This window comes from Phodopus roborovskii, unplaced genomic scaffold (assembly GCF_943737965.1).
Source record: "Phodopus roborovskii unplaced genomic scaffold, PHOROB, whole genome shotgun sequence".
NCBI classification, from domain to species: Eukaryota; Metazoa; Chordata; class Mammalia; order Rodentia; family Cricetidae; genus Phodopus; species Phodopus roborovskii.
In genome coordinates, this window is record NW_026126061.1 from 177,055 (window position 1) to 183,920 (window position 6,866).

The window sequence follows — 6,866 nt, forward strand, 5'->3', positions numbered from 1 at the left end:
TGTGTTCCTGTAAGAAATTTGAGAACATGCCTGAGAAAGAATCTTGTGTTTGCTGGACTAGGGTGATGGTCACTTAATTTAAGACTAGATAGAGGAAATTTTATTGAAGTACTCTCCAGAAACAGGATTTAGCATCCTGGCAAGGACACTAGAGTCAATCTTAAAACACAGGTGGAATGGTACTTTGAAGCTTGAAAATAAGAGTCTATAGAAATGAGGTGACATTGCTAGAAATAACTTGGCAGAATATTGAAAGTGTCATCAAAAGGCTTACAGAATCGGGCCTCTGTAAATGGATTCATTATGTAAAGCTAGAGAATTCTCTAGTTCACGATGTTTCCCAAGAAAGCAACAATAAGTTATATAAACAACTAGTCCAGATTCCTGTGTCACCTACCTCTGTACTGGCATTTGTCCCTTTGCTTTCACCTATAGACTTTTAGTGTATCATCATAGTGTGCTGATGGGATGACAGAAATTCAGAAATGATACTTGTATGACACAAATTGTAAAACACCAAAGATCAGAGTCACATCAAACACCCATAAAAGAAAGACTTTAAATGATTGTAAACAGGAGACTTTATTCCAGTGGGAAAAGACTATGAGCAGTAGAGGTATCCATCAATTTGTGTGAATAAATATGAAGTCTCAGCTAAGACTGTATGGAGGCTTTAAGGTTACTAAATAGTTTACTGCTTGTCCAAGGCTCTCAGGAGAAGTATGAACATGATGAGCACAAAGTGTCTACTGAAAATATATTTGTATGTGTTTATATGGGTGGAATCATAAACATAATAATTTTCCTTGGTTAATATGTCAATGCCTATTAGACATACATCATCTACCAAAGAACAGATTCTTACCTTTTAGATGAATGGAATGATTTCTATGTAAGTATCTAATTAGCTCCTTTTTTCTTCTTCCAACTAATTTCACCATGCGATAATGAGCCTACAGAATTCCATAACTATGAACAGAAACAGCCTATCTATGTGTACAGCAGCAGATACATCTCCTATCTGAATTCACGTAGCTTCTGCAATCTCTGAATATACAACCCATGAAAAGCAGAGAACCATGATGTGTCTGTAAGTAGTGTCATCCTTTAAAAGAAACAAATAATGACTCTGTGGAAATACTGCATTTGTTCCCTGTATTAATTTCCTGTGGTTGCTATAAGAATGCTGCAAAAGTTTGGCACCTTAAACTAACAAAAATTGTTTTGTTAAAATTACAAAATCTAGAAATCTGAAATTAGTATCACTGAATCAAATTGAAGGCCATGATAACCCTAAAAGCTTTAGGGAATAATCTTTCTTGCTTTGTTTATCTTCTGGCAGCTCCCCAAATTTCTCAGTTTTGGCCACCACTATATTGCCTTATTCTCTTCTATGTGAAAATATATCCCTCTTGTCAGTCTCTTCTCAGATACAATTATATTTAGGGCACTTTCATACTTTCAGATAATTTGAAAATTTTCAACATAATTAAACCAATAAAGAGCCTTATCATGATGTAGCATTCATGGTTCCCATGGATTTAGACCTGATGACTTTGGGAGGGGCATCATTGAGAATGTTATAACCCCTTCTTCCCAAATAGTAGTACAAATACTCATACTATTGAAAGAGACATGTATTCTTGGTGTAAGTAGGTTTGGGTTTACTACATCTGAAGGCACACAAGAGGAAATATCTGAATTACCATTATGAAATTATATATAACAAATACTGAGCCTCTTGGTTATCCATGAATTTGGAATATATATAATTTAGTTTGTAAAATCTTCTAACTTTACTTGAATGTTAGAATGCTTACAAGAGAACTTAAGAATGTCATCCTATATGGTTGAGACATTATTCAGGATTCACAAATTATATAGGTAAACAGGTATTGCATATGGCACTGCCTTCATAGGTTATACAGATGTGGAAGAAAAGCATTTTGAGCTTCAGTCTTAAAAGTTTGATCTTACTTGTATTTAATTCAACATGCACGAAACAAAATCTAACATCTCTCTGACCTACTAGTTCACTAAGAGATCAGAATTCTGGTAGTCTAAATTATCTTCAGATCTCTACAACAAGTGAGATGCAAAACCTCTGAGCTTTCATTCAATTCAAAGTGGCATTTTTATTTATGATAAAATTGTTAAACTATTTTGTATCTGTCTACTTTAACATTTTGTTAATGCTCAACTTGGCTATAGTAATTTGTTTAATATTTACTTTAAACATTCATTATTTTAATTAAATAAATTAATTATAACACTGAAGATTATATGCAGAGTATCTGTAAAAGTAAATTCTGATGAGAAGAAATCTTTAGATTGCAGCTATATACTGTTGACTGTTGAAGGCTCTGAACATAAGGGCTGCTTCGTCTTTGTTTTAAAAAGGAGATTAGCACATGTTAGAGAGAGTGGTGTTCAGTCAAAATAGCTCAAATAGACAATTTATTCTTGACATAATTAGAGAGACTAGAAAAACATCAAAATGGAAATAGAATTTTTCCTATGTTAGTTACACATTTTCCAATACAACTTAATTATTTTGTAATCATATCAACTAAATTTAGATGCTTGTGGTGAACTTCCAAACATTGTGTGTGATGACAACTAACGCTCCATCAAAATTCTTGGATAACCTTGAACACAGACTGAAAAACAAGACAACCCATGCTATTATTACTATTATAATAAATAATACCACATGAACACTCTCATTCTCTGTGCCACCTACATATTCCTGATGTCAAGTCTATTTAGTCATTTGTAGAATATGGTACTGTTTACCCTAGTAACAATTGCTTCTGTTCACTTACCATCCAAAGCCTCTTTGGATAATCATTTATTCTTTTATTTTCAATACTGCTGTTTAATAATAGCCCATATAACCACTACATATCCTTCTATGACATATATTATTACTTCCAACCACTGAATATTGTAGGGTCAATGTTTTACTGAGGAAGATGGTGGCATACTGACAAACGTAGTCATCTATATCATCCTTAGTAACTATCAATTATGTTAGTTCATTTTTTAAAACCAACAAATATGGAATTTAAAATGTATTTTTATAGTTTTTAAGGTAGTCTTACTCAACCAGAACAGATGTTTATGTGGCAAATGCCTGCATATGTCTTGGTAGACATCTAATGTCTTGCATGTCTTTGGCGGCACATGGAATAGTGCCTGTTATAGATTATATGTCTGTTAATGGCTAGAAGAGTCACCACATTTAATTACTTTAGCCTTTGTTTCAAAACCTACAAATTGGAGATAATAATGCCCACCTAGAAAAGTGATTGGATAATAGAAACATATAATTTCTGTGAAGATTCTATTACATTGGCAAAAGCAATTGCTGATTTATCTTCCTATTACTGTTAGATGAGATCAATTGTAGGTTAGCTTTCTGAGACTTCCAATTTATGCCACAAAGCTTTCTATTTTTAACTGTATCCTTCACTTAACGTATCCTTAACTTAATACCACATCTGTTGTTACAATATTCATCTATTGAGTATTTATTGCCAGAGATATGTGCAGAATACACAATCAAAAATAAGTTTGAGATGTTAAATAGACTCAGCAAAATAATAACTATCATAATGAAATAGTTAATAATTATCCACTGTGCACACAAAAGAAGCAGTGTATAGGCCTACTTTGCCTAGGAATAGTAGGAGTAGGGAGAACAGGAAAGCAACAAATGAGCCAAGCACTCTTTTCCAGCATTCTTTCACTTTCCTTGACATTGTTCTAGAGTTTGGGGTTTTGCTGCCTGTAGAGGAAAGACCATTAATATGAGAGCAGAAAATCAATCTGGTCCCCCTTAGGGAATTTTCACAGACTAAGTCCAGGAATTCCAAACTGCTAGCTCCAGAATGCTGCAATCTAATACCACAGAGTTTACACACTGTAATAACAAACTGCATTAATTTTCATGGCCCTTGTTTTCTTAGTGGTAACTGTACAACTGGAACTGACTTGCACAGTGGTTCAGGTTAACCCCTTAGGGACTCTACACCACCCATTCAGGACTATCCTCATGGTGTAAATTTTATGGTAGTAAAATGGACCCAAAAAATACTCACCCATTTCAAACAAGCATTTCTCACAGAGATCTCCAAATCCCACTGTTTCACACTGCAGATAATACACTAGTTAGGCTGTAGATAATAATACCCTGGTGAGTATCCACTCCCCTAATTTATTATGTTACAGTGCATTATTCAACCTATTTTTATTCTGACTCAAAAGGTGAATTAATTTATTGTGTACCAGTCCCACATAGACAGTCTTCATGACTACCCACCCAGGTTTCTTATATTACCATGTAGTGTGTTTTGGCCACTTACTTAAATACTATCTTATGCATACAAGTTCTTTGTGAGACTTACTTGACCTTTTTGTTTTTCTCTATATTCCTCGAAGAGTTCAGCTTCCCATATTCATTTTTTAACCTTTTTTCCCTATTTCAAAAGACCACATTTCAAAATCTTATTGGCCACTTTATGTCCTTACTTCTATAGACATTTGTGGTTTCTTCAGAAATTATTTTGCCAGACTATAGCTTTAGTGTTTTCTTCAGACATTATATGAGTCTAGAATGATTATTGTAAACTATTTGTGTTTTCTATAAGAATATATATATATATATAATATTAATATCATATAAGTAGCATTAATAACATCTTTAATGGTTAGTGTTAAGTGACAAGACTTTTCCTGGAGAGATACAATATACATTTCTATTGAAACCAGAAAGGTAGCTCCTTACAGACTAAAGTAATATGCACTGTTCTCCCAATAAGCTTTCTCATTGGAGTTACTAATAAGACATTGCATAATGGTTTACTTACACATAGCAGAAAAAATTCAAAAAAGAGTTGCATCACCAGAAAGCTCGTCCCTATGTGGGTGAAGTCTTCAAAAAACCTGCAATCCTGAAGCTCACTATGGAGCTTCTATGTAACTGTGTAGTCCAAACACCTCTTTCTTTCTCTAGTTTTCCTGGTCAGTGTCTCTCCTAAATCTCTGGTGAACAGGGTTCTATCTGGTCCAGTGACCAGGGCATCATATATTGCTCTCTTCATACCTAATTTCCTCATTACCATACTCTATAGTACCTTTTCTGTAGTCTTCCAGCACCTGATATCTATAAGAACATCAGATGGAAGTAATGATTGTTCCCAATGGCTCTGATAAGCCAATCCATCAAAGACAGACTGATTTCCCAGATACTCTCCCGGGTAATGCATCCTTTACCATAAGGAGGTTTGGGTAGCTTTATTTCTCAGTTTTTCTGCTTGCAGAGTAGTCAGACTGATTGCATTTGCTCTCCTGTCCCACAGCCTCACCAGTAAAGGTGTGACAAGCTCTTCCATTGCTTCTTTGGGAGTTGCCCAAATTGAAATGCTCAATATTCCTTGATTACCATCACTTCATTTTTTTCCAAGACAGGGTTTCTCTGTGTAGCTTTGGAGGCTGTCATGGAACTCACTCTGTAGACCAGGCTGGCCTCAAACTCACAGATATCCGCCTTCCTCTGCCTTCCCAGTGCTGGGATCAAAGGCGTGCACCACTGACGTCTGGTGATAACACTAAATGAATAGATGGTAATGCCCTTATCTGCATGTTGAATTACATAGTTTGCTTTTTTTCTATAAAAGGTCACACCTGAGGGGTATCTTCTATCACTTCCACCTTGTCCTCCTTCTTGCTCTGATCCTTCCCCTGGAGTCCAAGCTCTTTGATACTAGGAAGGTCATTTCAAATGTGGATTTAAAATTGTACTCTGTATTTCAGCCCCCAAGCTATAAGAAACTGCAAGCCAATATCCCCATCACATCCTCTTGTTTATCTAATTTCCTTGACTCATCAGAGGCTAATATATAGGATGCTATGTATATCTCCATTTCTTATTGCAATTGCTCCTTCATAGAAACTGGTTTCTGCATTGCCACAACATCAGCCTCAGATTTATTTCTAGCTACATACAACAGTGGCCAGGCAATTTCTGCTGCTGTTTTCCACATTTGTATAATATTCTCAGAGTGCAAAATTTCCTCAAAAATCTTTAACTCTTTCCAGGGCATCTTCATATTCAAATGGTGGACCCCAATGTGCAAGCCAAAATGCCACCCCATAATATACAATCTAAGACTGCCATCCTGGCATTCCCCCTATAGACCCTCTTAATTCTGATGGCTCAGCCTTAGTAGCATGTCTCACTCGCCATACCAACAGCTACGCAACTACTGCTGTAGCACAAGAGTACAATAAGGTCCAGCATACAGAAACAGTAAGGACAATCAGTGTATCTCCATGCATCACAATCTCTCCTCAGAGCTTCGGTTGCATACTTTGTTACTCATAACCAGGAGCATAAAATCACTCCTTTCCAACTCATGTTTTTTTCTCTCCTATCTCTGTTCTGGGGCCAAGTATTAAATACAGACTTTTTCTGGGGGAGATGCAACACACACACAAACACCATACGCATCTACTCACCCCAGAAAGATATCCCAGAGCAGACCAAAATAATATTCCTATCAATGTCCAATTGGTGAACCCGTGCATTTTGTTGTTGTTGAGCATATTATGAGAAATATGTGGAGGGGTTACTTACAAGAGAAGGATAATCAACAGCAGTTGCATCTTCAGAAAGCCCACCCCATCATAGGTGGTGACTGGAAAACTGCAAAGCTGGAATTTTCTGGACAGCTTGCAGGCAGCTCCCCAGTACAAAAAATCTCTTTCTGCAGTTTGACTGTCAGAGCCTCCACCCCCAGCAACTATTTATTCCCGTTTATACTCTTGGTAGGGGCCCTTAAGAATCTTCAGCGTTTTGTTTA